Here is a 22,487-nt window from a genome sequence, read left to right as displayed (position 1 = left end):
GTCACCATACATGAGAGAACTGTCAAATCTGTAACACTGACAACAAATGCTAAGATGTGGAGCAACAGGAACTCTCATTCAACTCCGGTAGGAAATGCAAAATGGTACTGTCCATTTGGAATACAGCTTGATGGTTTCTTACAAAATTAAAACACACTCTTCCCCTATGATTCAGCAAGTGTGTTCCTTGGTATTTACCCAGAGGAGTTGAAAGTCTCTACACAAAAACCTGAACATGGATGTTTACAGCAAGTTTATTCATATTGCAAAAACTAAGAAGGAATCAAGAAATCAAGATGTCCTATAGTAGCAGGATAGACAAATACAATGGAATATCATTCAAGATTAAAAAGAATTGAACTATCCAGCCATGAAAAGATGTGAAGGAACCTTAAATGCACATTACTAAGTGAAGGAAGTCAATCTGAAAAGGCTACATACTGTTTGACTCCAACCATCTGATATTCTGGAAAAGGCATAATTGTAGGAATAGTTTATGTGTATATATGTACACATATATATACATACATATATATACACACATATTATCAGTGGTTTCCAGGGGTTGGGAATAGAGGAAGGAATCAAAAGGTGGAGTACAGAGGATTTTTAGGGCAGCAAAATACTCTGTATATTACTGTAGGTACATGTCATTATACATTTTTCCAAACCCACAGAAGACAGGACAACAGTGTTAAACTATAGATTTTGGATGATTACAATGTGTCAAGTTAGGTTCATCAATTATAACAAACATACCACTCTAGTGGAGGAGGCTACACAGAGGGAATATAGGAAATCTCTTTCCTCTCAATTTTGCTGTGAAGGTAAAATTTCTTAAAAAAAAAAAAAAAGTTTTCTGAAATATAGAGGGGTAGTACTGAGAACTGTGTGAGCAAAGAAGCCCTAGAGGACCCAGGGAGTACGGTAAGCGACTCTTCAACCTTAAACAGTATAAGACAGAAAAGAAGAGAGACAACGTGACAACCATTAGTGAAATTAGTTCAGGTATCTTTCGTTGGCAGAAAATACAAGTTGCAAAGGAATTATCTCATGAATTCAAGAACACATTGGCCAAGCGACTTGGGAGATAGAGCCTGTGTCCACACAGACAAGAGATGAGATGGGTCCTGGAGAGGCAATTTAGACATTTGCTACACTCGGTGAATACCAGCATGCCTTATTTTCTTTTATTGCACTTCACAAATACCAATTTTTTTTTTTTTTTTTTTTTTTTTTACAAATTGAAGATTTGTGGCAATCCTCAGTCAGAGTCAAGCCTGACTCTGTGCCATTTTTCCAACAGACTTTGCTTAGTTCATATCTCCCTGTGACATGCTTTGGAAATTTTCCCAATATTTCAGACTTTTCCTTATTACCATATTTGCTTTGGTGATCTGTGATCACTGATCTTTGATGTTAGCACAGAGAAATCCCGATAAAGTTGGGAAGCCAAAGACAGGAAGAAAGGTATATCCCCAAGGCTCTCATGATTATGAAAACGGACAGAGTCCTTGGTTTCGTAGTAGGGAAACAGTTTGGATAGAATTCTAACTTCTATAAGAAGTCTGCAGATCTAGTACTTCCTATATGGGATATATGATATTTTACATCGGGCATCACTGACTCAATGGACGTGAGTCTGAACTCTGGGAGTTGGTAATGGACAGGGAGGCCTGGCGTGCTGCGATTCATGGGGTCGCAAAGAATCGGACACGACGGAGCGACTGAACTGAACTGAACTGAAACTCTTATTACAGGTCTTGCAAAAGTGCCTTCTCCATATCTCAGGGAATCACAGGAGACCTTGAAAGAAACAAACATGCTATCCAAAAATATCCATGAAAATATTTACTTGGATTAATTTGCAAAAATGTAGATGGCTAGGGATGCTACTTAAATAATATGTATACTTAGAGGACTTGCCAGTTTGAATCACCTTCACTTTTCTGCTTTAATGCAATTTTTAAAACAGTCCTGCGTGAAAGGTAGGGCTGGTATCATTAATAACCCCATTTTATAAGTAAGGAAATTAAGGCTTACGGGAGTTAAAGTACGCACTCCAGATTGCATGCTAAGTGACAGAACTGAGACCAAGACCCAGGGCTGGTACTGCGCTACTGAGGAAGGCCTGGAAGGAAGGGTAATGACTTGTAATTGAAATGTCTACCAGGAGTGCGATGAGCTCGTGTGGGTAACGGCTGCCCCGACCCGGGCTGGGCCGGCAGCAGGCCAAGAGCAGCCTGTTTCCCAGGCATTTCTTCACTTGTTCAAGAGATCATGAAAATTAAATTGGGCTATAACCAGGCCTTAATTCCCCACCCTTGATGTGAGGAGCCATATTTATCTCATTAGCCTAGGTCATAAACTCCAGCAGGAGGGAGAAGAGGAGGCAGAGGATAAAAGGCAGGAAGGCAAAGGAGACAACTGCATGAAGAGAAAGTGCAAGGGAGGGACGTGCGGGGAGTGAGGGGCAGGCACACCTCCTTCGATGAGATGCATCCTCTACCTGCCAGAAGCACGGGCACATTTTAAGTTTATGGAGCTCCTTGCAGTTCTCTAAACAAGAGTGTGTGCTCTCTCATTTAGGCCTCATTATCTTTTGGGGAGGCAGACAGGGCAGAGATGACCAACCCCATTTTACCAGAGAAGGGAGGAGGCTCTGAGAAATTGAGAGACTTATCAAGTGGCAGATCAGGGCCGATGAAACCTGTGGTTTTTGACTCCTACTCTGCAGGCCACTGTCAAAATCCCCTTGAGAAATGCAGGGGCAAAGGGCAGAGCTCCAGTATTCTTTTGAACATATCGTGCTACCTCTTTGGTACCTTTCAACATACAGCAATACATTAAATGAGGATTTCTATTCCCCAGTAGGTCAGCAGTAAAGAATCCGTGTGCAATGCACGAGACACAGGAGATGCAGGGTCGATCTCTGGGTTGGGAAGATCCCCTGGAGAAGGAAGTGGCAACCCACAGCAGTATACATGCCTGGGAAATTCCATGGACAGAGAAATTTGGCGGGCTACACAGTATGGGTTTGCAGAAGAGTCAGATACAACTTAGAGACTAAACGAACATTCTACATAGCAGTCAGGGGTTGATTATGAAAGTTTTATTACCAAATATTGCAAAAGCCAATAGAATGTCCGTCTTCTTCAGTTATATTGGACTATGAATGAATCACCTATTGATTAAGCTAGTGCATCAAGAGTGGGAACTTGGAATTATTTTTGTTTAGTTTATGGAGAGCTGCACCATAATGGTGTGGATTAGAGACATTTGATCCAAATTAAGCATGAAAGTCTTAACTTAAAATTACATCTCTTGGATGCTTGTCTTCCATATACAAGAAATATAGCAATCAACAATCTCCAAAGAATCAGAGAGCTAGAACAGATACATTTTTAGAAAAGTAGTGAGATCCTGTACAATGATATAGGCTGTCAAACCAGAAAAGCCAGGTTCAAATCCAGTCTCTACCACTTAACATGAATAATACAATAATTAAGAATGTAGAATTGGGGTTCCAAAACCTTGTCCTACCACCTTAGGAAAGTTATATGAAACTCTCAAAGCTCAAATCCCACCATCTGTAACTTGGCAATAACTATGCTTTACTTGCTGGATTATGCTTAACAAATAGTAATTATTAAGAAATATCTATTCTTCAATGAAAATACATTTTATGATATCTCTTGCCTAAATAGGACTTAAATAGTCCAGCTATACCATATAAGGTTTTTTCCAATAAAAATATTGATTGGACATCATTCTTATCTTTTCTCATTTTCAGTATTGGTACTAATTTGCTAAGTGCTTCTAAATCTGCCTACCCTAAAAAAATCAACATAGATTATATTTCTGCTTCAAGTAGATAGAGTTCACTACATACAGGACACTAGTAAACTTCTGTTGAACTGTGTTGGAAAACAATAGGATTTTGTTAATTGAAGTAGATTTCACAGATTCAAAAGAAAGATAAAATATTTTATATCTTTTAAAAGGAATTCTTAAGGGTTTAGTTGGAGGCAAAGTTGAAGCTTTCCATATTTAAATAGTTCTGCTATATACTGAAAGTAATGCAGCATTTGCTGTGACTTTTTGTTTGCAATGAAGAGACTGGCCCATGTTCATAACACTGAACCTTCAAAGAAAAATCAGTTTATCAATACGTGGTCAAGTAAAATTTTGGATTCTCAAGAAAAAAAAATCTTTCAATAATTAGAGGGTTGATGACAACCTTCATGACTGGCAGAATTTCCATGTATCTTTATATGGAAATAAATGGCCTCTTGCAGAGTAAATACAAAGTTGCTTAGGGCCTGCAGCCCCTTCTTGGGTGAATCATAAAGGGTTAAAGAAAGCAACTCTACCTCCTGACACCTGAGACATCACCTGTGGCTCTGCATCGACTAAACTAGAATTAGACTATTAAGAGCCAAGCCTCTCTTAGTCCTTCAGAAACTCAAATGTTCCTGCTTCCGTCCCTGGAAGAATTTTTTTGGAGTAGAATAGCATAATAGTTCTAGAGTCAGAAGGCTTCCCTGGTGGCTCAGATGGTAAAGGGTCTGCCCGCAATGCAGGAGACCCGGGTTTGATCCCTGGGTCGGGAAGATCCCCTGGAGAAGGAAATGGCAATCCACTCCAGCAGTCTTGCCTGGAAAATCCCATGGACGGAGGAGCCTGATAGGCTACAGTCCATGAGGTCACAAAAAGTCGGACATGACTGAGCGACTTCACTTTCTCTTTCTAGAGTCAGAATGTCCGGATGTGAATCCCAACTACTCATAGCTGACATATGCAAGACTGAATTCTAAGATATATATAATAAACATTTTATATAGATACCCATATAAAAATGCATTCGATCCTCTTAGCAACCCTATGACGTAGATACTTGAGTTATTCCCATTTTGAAAGGGAGGAAACTGAGGCACAGAAAAGTTGAGCAACTTGCTCAGGATCACACAGAAAGTACTGGCATTAGAATCCAATACAGGCAACCCGGCTCCACTCTTCTCTCTCTCAAGGTCAATCACTTACTAGTTGTGGGGCTTTGAACAAGGTACCCAGTCTCTCTATGCTCCCCTTGCTAAATGGTGATCATCATAGATCACTAAAGTACTGCAAACTTGTAGGGCTGTTAAAAACAAATTAAGAAAGGCAACTCCCAAATTTTTCTCAGTGCAGCAACTGGCACATGCTAAATGCTAAACAATAACCACGTATTATTTACAATACTGTCTCCTTGGTGAGGTCAGGGACTGCATTTCATTCATTTATCCACACTTGCTGACAAGCAAGTCATTCAACCTCTCTGTAACTTCATTTCTTCATCTGTAAAATGGGATGATATTAACGTCACAAAATGACACATAAACAAAACTCAAAAACTACTTGATGAATTAGTGGGATCTCTTTATGTAGTACCTAACATAGTTCCACATAAAAATAGGTACCGCAATAAAAACTCCTTGATCATAGCCATCCATAATGTAAAAATGATAATACTGCCGCCTCCGCATCCCTCGGGATCTGTGAGGATAAATGAGACAATCTTTAGGAGAGAGATTGTTAGGAGAAAGGTGCTTTATAAATCTAAGGGGTTGCTATTAATGATCACCATCATCATAATAAATTTGATATTGGAGAAATCATAACTCATCATGCCTGACTCCTCCAGGGAAGCCTATGAAGGCCTCCTTCAATGACACAGTGGCAGCTGGTGCCTGAGACTGTGATTCTTTGGGAACATGAGAGGGAACATAGTGATGACAGAGAAACCAGAAAGGTATTCGAGCTGGCCATTTAGAGAGGGTCTTCCCTTCCATGTCCTCCTGCCCCGCCACCCAACACATCTCTCACCACAAAGCACCAACACTTGGGTTCTGGTCTTCTAATTCCCAGGCCTGAGAACACAAATGTGTCCATACATCCAGAGCCCAACAGACTCTTGGAGACACTCCCTATAGGAAAGTCTGAGAATCAGACAAGTTGGACAGAGTGTTTCCTTATGGCAGTCTGATATAAAGTTATCTATTCTTGGGAGACTGTTTTACTCCAAAGGCAAAACACTGGCCCAGATGAGAGAGATGAAGTTAAGATAAAACTAGCACCCCATCACAGTGATTGAGAACAGACAGATCTGGACAGGAATTCAGTTGCTTTGTCATGTGACAAACCTCTCTGAGTCTGTTTCCAGTAAAACAGAAGTATCTCCAAGGGGACTTGTAAAAGTTAAAGGAAACAGAGTCCATGATGTGTCCGGCACAGCAACTGACACATGCAATGCCCTCAGATAATGACAGCAATCACCACTGTAGTTGCTGTTAAAATGTATATTTCGATTATTCAAAGGAAGACTGTGTAGCAAAGCCAGGCTAGTATCAGGAGAAAGGAGCAGGCCAGATAGTAGATCAGATGAAGGGTCTTCCCTGTATGTTTCATAATCTGGTCATCAGTATACAGAGTATGGGTGGGTCAATGGTGTCTTTAAAGGAACTGCACCAGGCTGAACAAACTTCCTGAACTCAGGACACACTGACACAGAAACCAGACACAAACATATTCACTTACAGACTCAGGTTTCCATTTTTAGTAACCACACCATATCAAGTACACAGGAAACCCAATTAGCTATGGGAAGATGACTTGGTAAGGTTGAGACAATAGGAAATTAGGAGGTTCAGTAGGGTATTTGGAGAAGGCAATGGCAACCCACTCCAGTACTCTTGCCTGGAAAATCCCATGGGTGGAGGAGCCTGGTGGGGTGCAGTCCATGGGGTCGCAAAGAGTCGGACACGACTGAGTGACTTCACTTTCACTTTTCACTTTCATGCATTGGAGAAGGAAATGGCAACCCACTCCAGTATTCTTGCCTGGAGAATCCCAGGGAAGGGGGAGCCTGGTGGGCTGCAGTGTATGGGGTCACACAGAGTCAGACATGACTGAAGCGACTTAGCAGCAGCAGCAGTAGAGTATTTATCCTGGTACGTCAAAGCTAAATAGGCTCTCTCCCACAGTAGACTCTACCTCCTAAGTGGTCTGAATACTTGACATTCATGTCAAGCACATGACATTCAGATACTCCTGTTTTACTGCAAACAGAGCCTCAGAGAGGTTGCCGTGTGAGACTAAACAGGGCAATGGTATTCCTGTCCAGATCCCAGAACTGTATGCTCCTGCCCATTACACTGCCCTGCTACCAAATGTAATGTCTCCTTCTGATGGATGTACAGAACTGAAGTCTTACTCCCCTTTCCCCAAAACCCACACAGAACACTTTCCTCTATGAAGTAAAGGTTTTGAAGTCAACTAAGCCTGCTCCATCATTGACAAGCTGTGTAACTTTGCAACATAACTCAATTTCTCTGAACCTCAGTTTGTTGATCCATAAAGTAGGGCCAACAAAGGTCCATATAGTCAAAGCTATGTTTTTTCCAGCAGTCATGTATAGATGTGAGAGTTGGACCATAAAGAAAGCTGAGCACCGAAGAATTGATGCTTTTTGAAATGTGGTGTTGGAGAAGACTCTTGAGAGTCCCTTGGACAGCAAGAAGATCAAACCAGTCAATCCCAAAGGAAATCAGTCCTGAATATTCATTGGAAAGACTGATACTGAAGCTGAAGCTCCAATACTCTGGCCACCTGATATGAAGAACTGATTCACTTGGAAAAGACCCTGTTGCTGGAAAGATTGAAGGCAGGAGGAGAAGGGGACAAGAGAGGATGAGATGGTTGGACAGCATCACCGACTCAATGGACATGAGTTTGAGCAAGCTCCGGGAGTTGGTGGTGGACAGGGAAGCCTGGCATGCTGCAGTCCATGGGGGTCACAAAGAGTAACAAATGAACTGAAAGTAGGGCCAATGGCCTATTTCATAGGCTGTGATGATACTTAACAAGAATGTACTCAGCACAGCACTGTGTGATTGTTGTTAAATTAATAGTGGCTACTACTTTAATTCTATTAAGCCAACTGCTTCTAGGTCTTCCCTGGAGGCTCAGTGGTAAAGAATACACCTGCCACTGCAGGAGACGCAGGTTCAATCCCTGGGTCTGGAAGATCCCCTGGAGAAGGAAATGGCAACTCACTCCAGTATTCTTCCTGGGAAAACCTATGGACAGATGAGTCTGGCAGGCTACAGTCTACGGGGTTGCAAAAGAGCCAGATCCAGTGACTAAACAACAACAAAGCCCTAAAGGTAAATCCTAAACACATTGTTTGAATCTATAACTGCTCTGTGTCCACTTTCATGTCCATTCAATCACACAAGTATAGAACATCTCAGGAGCTGACCAAATCTGACGATGGTTCAACTGACTGAATCTTTGCTGACTTCTGGATACTTTACCTTCAGAGGGCCACCTCATTATCTACTCCTGAGGACATCTAACGTGTGCAGGGAAAAGAAGAGGAATTCTGAAGGGCCAGAGGGATCCAAAGGACTGAATATTCTGCCAACACCAAACAGCTCTTATAACGTGCAGCCATTTCTATTTTTCTGCCCAGGACATTTTATTCTTCTCTGAGACCAGCCTTACTCCCCAGGGACAGTTTCTTCCCCTGGCTACTATTTAGTGAAGCAGCTGGCATTAATTTGATGTTACTGAGATCAGCTACAGTGATGTCACATTTCACTTTGCGCCATTCTTAATTTACTATAAAATCTCAGGATAAAATGAGCCAGACAGCGCTTCCCCCAGGATCTTCAAACAGGCACTTTCTTTCTTTCCAAATACATGCACGAGCCCTGTTCAGTGAAGAAACACATTAACAGCAACCTCTCTATTCCCTCTAGGTTACTCGCAAGTCTTCCTGTGTTTTTAATCTTTGCCAAGCTCCAAAACCAACCATGTTGAGTGATGTGAATACCAGGTTTCTCATTTCAGTAAGGAGAGGGCTGGATTGGAGTCTGCGAAGATTAATAAAAAGGGGGAGAAAAAATCCACTCTCAGAAGAAAACCACCAGTTTGAAAAAAATGTAGATCATGATAAAGATTAAGAAGAAAAATAGGAAGATGTAAAATATTCCCATTTTATCTAGAATGGTGAAAAACTACAGTACAAGTGGAGCAGTGCTGATTTGCTCTTTAGTAACCCGGGAGATAAGGAATAGAGACCCAGAATGAAGAGGGTATCTTCAGCCAAGTACGAGGCTAGGGGCTCGAGATGTGGATCACAGGGAAAGGGGTTGCTGATTAAAGTGGTGTGGGCAAATGGAGAAGCTACTGCTTAAAGCAGTAACCAAAGTTGTTTATTTGGGATACAAGCAAGAGAATATTATTATGATGGAGAAAAGAAGTCATCTCTTGCGAATTGTCTTGAATTATGCGGTGAGGAGCGAGCGAGACTCACCACGCATGACATTTAGAATTGCAATTTCTAAGCAGAGTGCCATGTCTGATATATCATTTATTGTCTCTGCGACCATCCTTGCAAAGCTGCGTTAAGGATAGAGGCGAACCTCACTTCCCTCGGTCTCCATTTTCACGTTGATTTGGAGGACATTTACTTTCCCTTTGCAAGAGAATCGTATTTTTCCCCTTCTCCAAAGGTTTAGTTCATCAGTAAATATTCAGGTCTAGGAGGTGATTTTCTTTTCTCTTTGTGCATGATTTGTCTCTCTCTGGAGCTAAGTCCCTTTGGTTGAAAGCAAGAATCTATACAAATAAAGGGCACAGGTGAGGAGAGAGAGTGGGTGGATGAGGGAGTGAAGGTTTCTTCAGTTTGTGATGGAAATTTGCACTTGAGTCTTCCCGTTTTAGCTGATTTTACAGGAAGGAGGAAACAATGTACATCAATCGGGTATCAGATCCTGCTGGCTTAGAAGATTCAAAAGGCAGTTTCAATTACTACGCAGGGTACACCTCCTTCCTGCTCAAAAACATTATGCCTACGTGCAGATTCTGGGGGTCGCTCTTTAAAAATGAAGTTTGCACTCCATCCTCCTTGCATTTCAGGTGGAAAGAAGCGATTCCAGAAACAGATACTCCATTTTCACAGATTAAGTCAAGTTTCAAACTGGAAGGGACTGATACACCCATTTTTTTTTTCTTGGTAACTAGAGAAACTGAAGTTTTTGAAGGTAACTGACTTGGTCAAGATGACATTCTCACAAGTGACTATAGATGTAATTTATGTGCTTTCTGCAGCACTTTAAAATTACTATTTTGTTGCACATATACTGAGAATCTCACATTTAGCTCAGGGTCTTTGCCAAGGCTGGGCACTGGAGGTACCTGGAAGTACCATGCAGCCTTTCCTTACCAAGGTCAACCTCCGTGGGGCTCTGTGAAGGTGTACAGCAGGTGAAACTGCCCTTGCAAAGCCCACGTGTTCTCGGGGAAAAGGCTTCTCTGTTCTCACTATTCTGCATCCTTATACAAAGGCATACATCATTCCCTCTCTCCTTCCGGTAACTCCCCCAATAAGCTGAGGCATCTGAATACAATAGCTAGCAAAACCTGTTGTCCTCAAGCAACTTCTGCTTCTAGTCCTGCAGCTATACCTCTGCAGAAAACAGGTCACAAGACAATTAAAATCTCAGCAAATTATCCTGCGACACTTGCTTTGTTTATGCCAGGCCCTGGGGCTTTGTTTATGCTTTGCCTTCTACCAAGAGCCTTCTCCCCTTCTCCCCAAGCTATCCAAGTTTTGTTATCCCTCCATCATTGGGAAGCCCTCCTTGACCTCTTCAAAGAATGCCTGAGGCATTCTCTGTCTCTGTCAATGGTTTTAGCGATTTTATTTTCTGTCTCTGGCCTTTGTGACTTTTTTCTTCAATCAGGTTGTTAGTTCCCAGGTGGCTCTACTGTATACCCAAATTACCTAATAAACCAGTCACGTGCCTCGCAGTGAGGTTTGGATTTGAATCCTGAGCGAATTATTCTCCCTCTTTGTGACAGCATAATAACCACAGAATGTGGCTGGTAGTATTTTTTCCTCAATGGCTTTATTATAACTTTCTTGTTTGTCTTCTGACTATATCAATGATACATTGTCATTGTAAAAAACCCAAAAACTACACGGTACTATAAACAAAATGTAAAGGTCACATGAATTCCACCTTCTTGGTGTAAGCACCATTAACATTTTCTTGGCCATCTTTCATATATTTTTTTCTATGACTCACTACAAAGGTCTGTGTGTGTATATATATGATTTGACATTTCATATAAATGGGCTTATTTCATACATACTGGCTTTTTAAACTGGAGAATATGGATTGTATGCAAAAGCATCAAGCAACATTATTTAAATAAAAAAATACTAGCTGAATCTGAGCTCCCATAGCTTTCCCGTAGAATGTGGAGAATAAAGCAAAGCTGAAGTTGTCCCTGTGTCCAGGTGGGACGTCACTGAAAGCACTGCACTTACATTAGCTTGGGGCCCAAAGTATGTGGCACAGAGGACAAAGGAACATTTTAATTGGAAATCCTGTGACACTAACATCAGATTTCTTCAGCCTAGAGCAGCTTTCAGACTTGGTCTGTATTCTCAGTTTACCAGCTAGAAGGGCCCTTTAATCACCCTGGTGGCTCTGTTCTGCATAACCCTCCACTATCTACATCCTTTCAAGTTGGATATAAACTCCCCCTCTTCCTGCCTTCAAATGAACTGAAAAAGACAAATATGTTACAAATCATATATGAAACAAGTCGCCAGCCCAAGTTCGATGCACGATACTGGATGCTTGGGGCTGGCGCACTGGGATGACCCAGAGGGATGATACGGGGAAGGAGGAGGGAAGAGGGTTCAGGATGGGGAACACGTGTATACCTGTGGCGGATTCATGTTGATATATGGCAAAACCAATACAATATTGTAAAGTTAAAAAATAAAATTAAATTAAAAAAAATCAGATCAGTTCTCAGAAAATGAGAAATTAACATATTGATTAGTAACGATGTTAACGTTTACATTAAAAAAAAAAAAACTAAAAGAGCCATCTTCGTTTAGTAGTCTTCAGTTCAGTTCAGTCCCTCAGTCGTGTCTGACTCTTTATGACCCCATGGACTGCAGCATGCCAGGCTTCCCTGTCCATCACCAACTACCAGAGCTTACTCAAACTCATGTCCATCAAGTTGGTGATGCCATCCAATCATCTCATCCTCTGTCGTTCCCTTCTCCTCCCACTTTCGATCTTTCCCAGCATCAGGGTCTTTTCCAATGAGTCAGTTTTTTGCATCAGGTGGCCAAAGTATTGGAGTTTCAGCTTCGGTATCAGTCCTTCCAATGAATATTCAGGACTGATTTCCTTTAGGATTGACTGGTTGGATCTTGGTTGACTAGTTGGGTTGACTGGTCTTCACGGAAAGTTAAATCTAGACCTATGAGGAATTCTGTTTTCAGATACACAAATGTGCTAATGGGATTTTCCCCACTCGGTGACAACATCCACTCTCTGGGCAGTGGCCAAGCTACCCAGTTTTTTCTGTCCCGTGCAAAGAGTTTGAGTCTGGGTGTGAGTCAGACAATCCATCATCAGCCATTTATGTCACCAGAAGTCTGGCTAATAGATTATAAACATTTATTCTTCTGTCAGCTAATCAGCTGGACTACAAGGCCTGCTACAGCACAAGGCAATCCTGCTGTCCTATTCCAAGATGCGTAGGTTGTGACCACCTCCTGGCAGGTATGTGTTGGCCATAGAAACACACTGATCAGCAAGATGGCCAGGGACTGTCAGCAGCCTCATGGAAGAGCCAGACATCCAGGGCTAGAATCTTAAATTTCTCATGCTATCCTCTTTTCTACAAGGCATGTATCACTATTTGAGATTAAATGATTTATTTACTTGTTGTCTGTCACTTCCACTAGATGGTAAAAGAGGTGCCTTGCTCATTGCTAAAATGAACTCCCTCACCTCCCTCTCATCTCTTCCCCTCCTCACTTCCTCAATGACAAATAGATTAAACTGCAAAGTCTCCAACACACACCTCGCCTTCCTTTTCTGCTTCTATTAATAAATTTTTTCATCTTCCAACATATTATACAATTATCTATGATAAATATCATTTGTTTATCTGCCCTGCCCTTTGAGAATGAAAGGTCCATGGGGATTGAAATCCTTGTCTGGAACCTGGAAGAATGACTGGATTACAGCAAGTGTTCAATAAATATTCGTTGAATAAATGAAAATAAATCATTCACTTTATTCTTAGCTCCTGTAACAGTGCCTGGCACACAAGAACTGCTCAATGACTGTTGAATGTATTGCTTTCCTATGTAAGCCACTGAGTTTACAAGTACTTTCTCCCGTGTCCAAGTACTTGCCCATCTAAAGGCCCTTCACTCATTTTTTTCTCTGTTTGTAGTTAATAGCATCTGATAGAAAATAAATGAATCTCTGACAAACTCACCAACCAACTAACAAATAATTGGATTGATCATACTCAACGCTCAGTGCAGTGACTGACATCCAGGCCTGACACTCTTTTGACACCCCCAGCAGCAGCAGCACTAACCTATCCCTACTGCATTTCAATCCAACAAACACTTCCTGAAAACCTACTGTATTCCAGTCATTCTGTGAGATTCTGAGCGGGACAGTCAACAACAACAAACTAACAAGTGCTTACTGAGCACTCACTTGGTGCCATGTGTCATGCTAAGAACTTCACATGCATGATCCCATTTAATCCTCATCATAACAATATGAGGCAGGGATTACTGTTATGCCCACCTTACAGACAGAGCAACTGAAACCTCTGGATGTACCTTGTCTAAAGTCTGGCAGACAGTCAGCCAAGACCTGGATCCTCACACAGACACTACCATCCCAGAGCTCATATTCAATTTTAAGTTTGAGAATGACCTAAAGATGAACAATCAGAAAAAGTGTGTTTTTTTAAAGAAAATTGGATATATCGAGGGAGGTTAAAAAAATTTTTTTTTTCCAAAAGCTCTGAATCTCTCATCTTTGGGTCCCCCAAAACTAGCACAAACTAAAGCACACAGCAGACAAGGAATACATTTTGGCTAAAACAAAAATGATGCTAAGCGATAAAAAAAAAAGTCAAAACTATGAGAGAGAAACATGATTTATACTTGGAAAAAACTGAGGGCAATCCAAAACTGAAACAGTTGAATCAAGAATACGTAGGATTCAAGGAACTTCCCTGGCAGTCTAGTAGTTAAGACTTTGCCTTCCCATGCAGGGGGTGTGGTTCAACTCCTGATTGGGACTGAACTAATATCCCACATGCCTTGCAGCTTAAAAAAAAAAAAAAGAAAGAAAAGAACATAAACAACAGAAGCAATATTGTAACAAATTTAATAAAGGCTTCTTAAATGGTCCATATAAAAAAAATCTTTTAAAAAATAAGAATCATAGGATTCTAAAAGACTGAGAGGATAGCCATTCTTAGTGGAGAGTGTATTGGTCATCTACTGCCACATAACAAATGTAGTAGATGCAAACTTAGTAGATTAAAACAAAAATAAACCTTTACTGTCTTTATGGTTTCTGTGGGTTTGGCATTCAGCAGCAGCCTGGCTGGGTGATTTCAGTTTGGGACCTCTTGTGAGGTTGCCCTTAAGATCTTGGGTGGGGCTGCAGTCATTTGAAGAGTTGACTGGCAAGAAGATTCTCCTTCAAGGTGAGAAACACATGGCTGGAAAGGTAGGGCTGGGTGTTGGTGGAGGTCTCCACTCCTCCCTGCAAGGGCCTCTCAACAGGCTGCTTGAATGTCTTCAACAACACAGTGACTAGTATTCTGCAGAGTAAGGGAGGGATTCGAGAAAGTGAGTGAGATCCAGGCAGAAGCTATTCTTTAATGACATAACCTTGGAAGTCAGATAGCAACACTTCTGCCACACACTAATGTCAGAGGCAAGTCATTAAGTCTGACTCACATTCAAGAGAGGGAGAATTAGGCTCTACCATTTGAAGGCCCAAGTGTCAAGAATTTGCATATTTTAAAACCACTAGGGAGGCAGCCCACAGGAAAGTATAGGGAAGATTCTAGAATGACAAGTTTTCCAATGTCCCAGTTAATGAACATCTATAATCTGGTGACCTCTCGTTTTTGCAATTTTCACACCTCTGCATCTATTTCTCATACTTTGATCTTTTGGTCTTTGTCATTTTGCAGAGAGAATCTTTTAGCATTTCTTTTCCAGTTCATCCATTACCCCTTTACATTTAAATAGCATTCTATTCCATGTGTTTAGCACTGGAAATACAAAAGTGAAAAAGAAACAACCCTTGTTCTCAAGAAGTTTGTCAGTCCATTTCACAATCATATAATGTGTGCTCACTCAATCATGTCTGACTCTTTGCGGCCCCATGGACTGCAATCTGCCAGGTTCCTCTGTGCATGGAATTTTCCAGGCAAGAATACTGGAGCAGGTTGCCATTTCCTACTACAAGGGATCTTTCCAAGGGTATTTAACCAGTGTCTCTTGCATCAGTAGGCAAATTCTTTACCACTAGTGCCACCTGAGAAGCCCAGTCCACATAATAAGCACATGCAATATACCAAGGGCGATAAGAGAGTTATGACTCAAGTGCATGGTAATACAGAAGAAAGAATTTTTTTGTAAGAGGAACCTTATTGGCCTCCTAAGGAGCTTGCACTTCATTTTCTATGTAATAAAGGATTTTAAGCAAGTATGTTCCAAGATTCAGATCAGTATTTTAGAAAGACAATTTTGAGGATGGAATTGGTGGAACTTATGTGAGCAATGGTATGTGAAATGGAGAGGACAAAATATACTTGAGAGATGTTTATTATAATTGACAGGGCCTAGTGATTAATTCGGAGAAGGCAATGGCACCCTTCCAGTACTCTTCCAGTACTCTTCCAGTACCTTCCAGTACTCTTGCCTGGAAAAATCCCATGGGCGGAGGAGCCTGGTAGGCTGCAGTCCATGGGGTCGCGAAGAGTCGGACATGACTGAGTGACTTCACTTTCACTTTTCACTTTCATGCATTGGAGAAGGAAATGGCAACCCACTCCAGTGTTCTTGCCTGGAGACTCCCAGGGACGGGGGAGCCTGGTGGGCTGCCGTCTATGGGGTCGCACAGAGTCGGACACGACTGAAGTGACTTAGCAGGTAGCAGTGATTAATTACACATGCAGAAAAAAAAGACTGGAAGTAAATTCTAGATTTCTGGAAGGCATATGATGCTGTCATTATCTAAGACAGGAAATACAGGAAGGGGGTCCAGGCGTTTTGTGGGGAAAAGAATGAAATAAATTCATCTTTAAACATAATGAGTCTGCATTGATTTTAGTTATGTTGATAAAAGCTGTATCACATAGGTAATAAGAAATATGTAATCCAAATTCCAGGAGAGAAGTCCCAGCTGAAAGTATAAATTTTGGAATTACTATCACTCAGTACTACTGTACTAGTTAAACTCATAGTATGAAAGGAGATCATCTAAAGTGCTTATGATGTAGAAAAGGCAGCCATGAATGGGACCTCTGGGATACCAACATATAAACGGTAGTGGAGAAAGAAAAGACATTAAAAACAGTGAAAAGGAGAATCTAAAAGAGGAGGAAGACTTTTAAGAGATTTCAGGGTCATAAAATACACAGAAGGAAAGATTTTCAAGGAGAGAGGATCAACAGAGGCAAACAAAAATGTGGAGACATCAAATTAGAGGCAGACTGAAAGTTATACTTCACATTTGTCAATTAGGAGATTATTAATCACATCAATGTTTCAGCGGGGTGATGTAGGATGGAATGCAGCTGCAGTAACTTGAGGGGTGAACGAGAGGTGAGGGAGTGAACACAAGGGTAGACCACTTTCACCAAAAGTTTCAAAGTGAAGAACAGCAAAGACATTGAGTGTTATTACTTTGAAGTGGGAACGTGAAGAATCCATACATTTCCATTCCATTCCATTTTGTGTGTGCGTGCATGTAGTCATGTCCAACTCTTTGAGACCCTCATTCCATTAGGGTTGTGTTTTAAGGTTTCTGTTTTATTCTCAATCCAGTCTCAATAAAGAATATTCATTCTCCCTTCAGTTTTTGCAGCTGCTTCTACCAGAATAATGTTATCAAAGTGAGGCTACTTTAAAGGGCTGAGGAGACGACCAAGAACAAATACAGGATGTAAACTTCAAGACAGAATGCCACTAATGGAGAGAATCTGGATTTACCAGCCTGCTCATTACATTCAATGGAACAAATCTCTGCTCAATTCTTAAAGGAATTAGCTGGTCAAAAATTTATAACATTTTTCAGGGTAAGTGAAGGTCGACTAATTATTAATGAAGGCAACCAAAAAAGAGGGAAGTATGTGTTTATTTGATTTATGGAAACCTTCCCTTTCCTCTAAGGACACAGCATATGCCTATGAATACAAAAATCTTAGATTCATAATATTTTTCATCAAAGCAATATTTTCATCATTTATCAAAACATATACAAGAAGAACCAGAATCTAAACATAAATTTCAACTCTGGTAGACTCGAGGACAAAACTTGGAGATCCAAAAGGTAGGGGAGTGCCACTGAATGGCTGTAATTAGCTCTCTGGTGGGTAAATCTGGACAACTTGGCAGAGCTTCTCCAATCAATCTCCGTTATCAGAAGGAACACAGAAACAGAGGCAAACTCTCAAGAATATAAGACTCTGTTTAAAGGTCTTACCAAGCAAAAGTCAATTCTTTCTCTCTCAGTGAAAAATAAAATAAAAAGTATATAGAAAGTATGAAAAATAGAATACTGCCCATAACCCCAATATTTCAGCATTATAATTGTTGTATTTGAGTGCTTCTTTTTAATAACATAGAACTAACAATACTTGTTGACAACCCTTTGTTTCACGAACATTTACTGAGCATTTATCTTAGGCCAGAGACTGTGTTAGATGCTGGCAATCAAAGCAAACCTCTTCCTGGCCTTATGTACTTCATATGCTAATGGGAAAGTAGACATTGAACAACTAGATACATAATTATTTGACAACAGGGACTGATAAGATGAAAAAGAAGCATAAGGTATTAAGAACGCACTGGTAGCCAAACATCCCCAACTTCTTTTCCCTTATAAGGACCTCTGTCCTTTACCACCTGAATTAAACAACTCAAGCTCCATTGTGCATTTGGCTGGAAATCCTGTTTCTGCAGGAATGTTCCCAAGAAGTCCTGAGGCAGGTGCTTACAAGTCATGGTTGTCTCTTACCAGCCCAAGTTTCCTCTAAGTCCCCTTGGGCCTCCTCATCAGCACTTCTCATGCCGCTCTGTCTCTCTCGGATTGATTTTACAGTAATCACAAGAGGGGCCTGCTATTCTTCAAGGTAGCCTTTATAATACAAGGCTAACTAAACTGGTTGCTAATATGGGTCTATTAAAATTTTACAGTGATTGAAGAGAAGGAAGGAGAAAAAGGAAAATTAAAGCTGTAAGTATTGAGTACCAGATAACCTTGCATCAGCGACACATCCATGCACCTTGTCAAAGGAATCTCCTGCTGGAACCCTCCTCTATCTTTCTAAAGGCAGAAAGCTAAGGGGAACTAAAGAACCTCTTGGCGAAGGTGAAAGAAAAGAGTGAAAAAGCTGGCTTAAAACTCAACATTGAAAAAACTAAGATCATGGCATCTGGTCCCATCACTTCACAGCAAATAGCTGAGGAAAAAGTGGAAACAGCAACAAATTTTATTTTCTTGGGCTCCAAAATCACTGAGGATGGTGGCTGCAGCCATGAAATTAAAAGACACTTACTCCTTGGAAGAAAAACTATGACAAACCTAGACAGGATATTAAAAAGCAGAGACATTACTCTGCTGACAAAAGGTCCTCTAGTCAAAGCTATGGTCTTTCCAATAGTCGTGTATTGATATGAGTTGAACCATAAAGAAGGCCGAGTGCCAAAGAATTGATGCTTTCGAACTGTGGTGCTGGAGAAGACTCTTGAGAGTCCCTTGGACTGCAAAATCAAACCTGTAAATCCTAAAGGCAATCAGTCCTGAATATTCATTAGAAGAACCAATGCTGAAGCTGAGACTCCAATACTTTGGCCACATGATGCGAAGAGCCAACTCAGTGGAAAGGATTCTGATGCTGGGAAAGATTGAGGACAGGAGGAGAAGGGGACAATAGAGGATGAGATGGTTGAATGGCATCACCAACTCAACGGACATGAGTTTGAGCAAACTCCCGGAGACAGTGAAAGACAGGGAAGCCTGGTGTGCTGCAGTTCACAGGGTTGCAAAGAGTTGGTCATGACTCAGAGACTGAGCAGCAACAATCTTTCTAGATCTGTGTTTACTCAGAACCAGGTCCTTCCCTCCATCTTCTCTCACCTTCCCAATGCCAAGGCTCCTTACAAACTACTGATCAGAGATACACTCTGATGAAGTCAAACATGTTTGCATAACAAAAGAGCTTCTAACCTTCAATTTATCATAATACAGCAAAACTTGGTATCCTTAAACTACACTTCATCATACCATCTCACATTATCTTAACTTCACAGCAAAAGTTCCATTAGTATGCCTTCTAAATAAAATACCAGGTTTCTCCTTGAGAATTCCTCATCAACCTTAGACTGCAGAAGTGCTTCCAGTTGTTTCATTGTCATTGTTTAATAGCAATTTTTCCTTTCAGCTACAACAATTCATCAGTGGGGAAAAATGAGCTCTTGGTAAACTAAGGAGTGCAAATTTAAAAGGTCATTCTAATCTAAACCCTGGGCAAAGATTTATGCATAAAAATTCCCAAGCTGGAGTTATACTTCACTGTGGAGGGGGGAGAGGGCAAGAAGCAATCTAAATGTCCAACAATAGAGAAATGACTAAATTATGGTAAAATCATTTGATGAAATATTGTATAGCCATTCAAATGGTATTCATTTTTGGCAATAAAGGAAAATGTATGTTATGTTAAATTAAAATACAGGATTCTGAATTTAATAGAGGACTTAATATCAAATATTCAAAATGTTTGTATTTCTAGGTCCAGAGAAAGTGAAAAAGTAACTGGTGTGACTGGTTCTCTCTCAACCCTCAATGATCAACCACATTGATAACTGTGATTGAAAAGGGAGAAGAAAGGAAAGATCTGGGAACTGCCTAATACTATGAGAGCTGCTTAAGGAGCCTGAAGGATACAGTAATCTCAAGAAGGAAGGAAGCAGGAGTACACTGATATGTATTAGATGCTCCAGGGATAGCAGAGGATGAATTGAAAGATAGCATTTACATTCTGCTCCAGCCTCACTCTAATATCATCTTAAATGGATAATGGCTACCCCATTACCCCTGTGAGATAAAAACCATGGTGTCAGCAGGTCAATAACAAGGAACACCCAAAGCCCTGTTGGACTGAAGAATCAGAGAAAAAAAAAGGGGGGTAGAAATAGATCAGCAGCTTTCCCCAGTTTTCTAGGACTAGTAGATTATAATCCAGGACAATGACTTTCAAAATGTTTGATTTTGTTTCACAGTAAGGAATACATTTTTTCCAACTTATATATCTTTGTGTTTGAGATATAGAGTTGAAACAAAAGTTTCACTCAACAGTACTTTTATTTAACAACTGTGATGTTCTATGACATTTTCCATTATATTCAATTCTACTTCATTTTTAAAACAGTGGTTGCACTCTATTAAACATTCCCCTGGAAAACCATTCTCTGGGATTAACTCTACTCAGTGCTATTTTTACTAGATAGCTTAGAGAAGAATCCCTAACCAAAGATGTTGCCAGGTAGAGTAGAGGCCAAAAGAAAAAGACAGTCAACAATTTTTTTCTCTCCTTTTTGTATATTCACTTGGAAGAATGTAACAGAGGTTGAGTACTGGCCTCTTGCCCAATATCCACTAGTAGATGGTAGTTAATGATCCAAAGAGAAAATAGACAGCTAAGGTGAACAACGACTTTAAAAAAAAAAAAAAAAAAACAGCAAACTGAGTATCATATGCTACAGGAAGCATAATTATAGGAACATAAATGTTTTACATTAAGTATAATAAATATTTTCAAAAGAATAAGTGAAGATATTGATTAAATAAAATAGAAATAAGAATTAATGAAAAGGACCAAATATTAACTGTGAAAAATACAACAGTTAAAGAACGTAAATAAATGAAATAAATTGCAGAGTGGATGGTGCTGACAAATAAATTAGTGAGCCATAAGATATGATTGAGGAGCTCCTCCAAAAGGCAAAGAATCATAATGACATAAAAAATACGAAAGAAAAGCTAAGCAACACAGAGATGAGATTTGGACACTAACTTCCAGATAACAGAAGTCCCAGCAGGTATGAGGAAAAAAAAAAAGGAAGAAATAAAAATGATAAAAACTTTCAGATTGAAAACAAGATGAAAAAGATGAAACATGTTTAACTTAAAGGCTCAACAGAGTGCCAGTCACAATAGATACAGAAGAACCCTCACTGATACATATTAAAACAAATTTTAGATTAAAGTGAACATTAGAAAGATTAATAACTTTATTTTTAGAATCCAAAAAGGGGCTGCAGAAGACCAAAGAATCATAACATCACATTCTCAAGAGCAAGCACTGGATGTAAGAAGGCAGTGGTTCCTCATTTTCTTATGGGAAGAAGAATATTTGGAGCAAGTTTTGTCCAGCCAAATGATCGTTTAAAGGTTAAGATCGCAGCAGTTAGCTTCTGGCCATGACAGTAACTGGAACAAAATTTACCTTCTCAAATAGGAAACTAGAGAAAATATATGAAACATGAGTTTTCAAACACTGGACAACAATAACATAGATATAGCTCCAATCAGACTAACCAGCAAGAGAAAGAAAGAAAGGAATATTCAACATTAGGAATGATGAGGATACATTACTACAAATCCTACAGATATCAAAAAGATAATAACCAAAATACTGAGAACAAATTTATGCCAATAAATATGACACTTAAGCTGAAATCGTAAAATACACTGAAAGAGACAAACTACAAAACCTCACTCTCATTTATTAAAAAGAAGTCTTAACTTTATCTTCTTTTAACAATATTTTATTGGTTTTAGAAATCTAAGTTGACATTTTTTTCTTTAATTACTGTTATATGTTGAATAGTGCCACTCCCAAAAAGATATGTTGCAGTCCTAATCCTCAGTGCCTGTTAATGGGATGTTACTTGGAAATAGGGTCTTTGCAAACATAATCAAGCCATTACAGTGAATCCTAATGCATCATGACTGATGTCCTCAAAGGAAGCAGATTACGCCATGTAAAGAAACAGACAAGCAAGAGGGAAAAGCAAAGTGATGATGGAGGAAGAAACTCAAGTGCTGTAGCTTCAAGCTAAGGATTGCCAAAGATCACTAACAAAGCATCAGAAGTTCAGAAGAGGTAAGGAAGAATTCTCCCATAGAGGAGATCCTGCCAACACCTAGCTCTTGGACTGTCAGGCTCTAAAATTATAAGGCAATATATTTCCATTGTTTTAAACCACTCAACTTGGGGTACTTTGCTACTTCTGTCCTAGGAAACTAATTCAAATACATGAAGTTGCTGCTCTGCTGTCTTCTTGTTTG

This window comes from Bubalus kerabau, chromosome 4 (genome assembly GCF_029407905.1).
Source record: "Bubalus kerabau isolate K-KA32 ecotype Philippines breed swamp buffalo chromosome 4, PCC_UOA_SB_1v2, whole genome shotgun sequence".
NCBI classification, from domain to species: Eukaryota; Metazoa; Chordata; class Mammalia; order Artiodactyla; family Bovidae; genus Bubalus; species Bubalus kerabau.
This window is presented reverse-complemented; position numbering follows the sequence as displayed.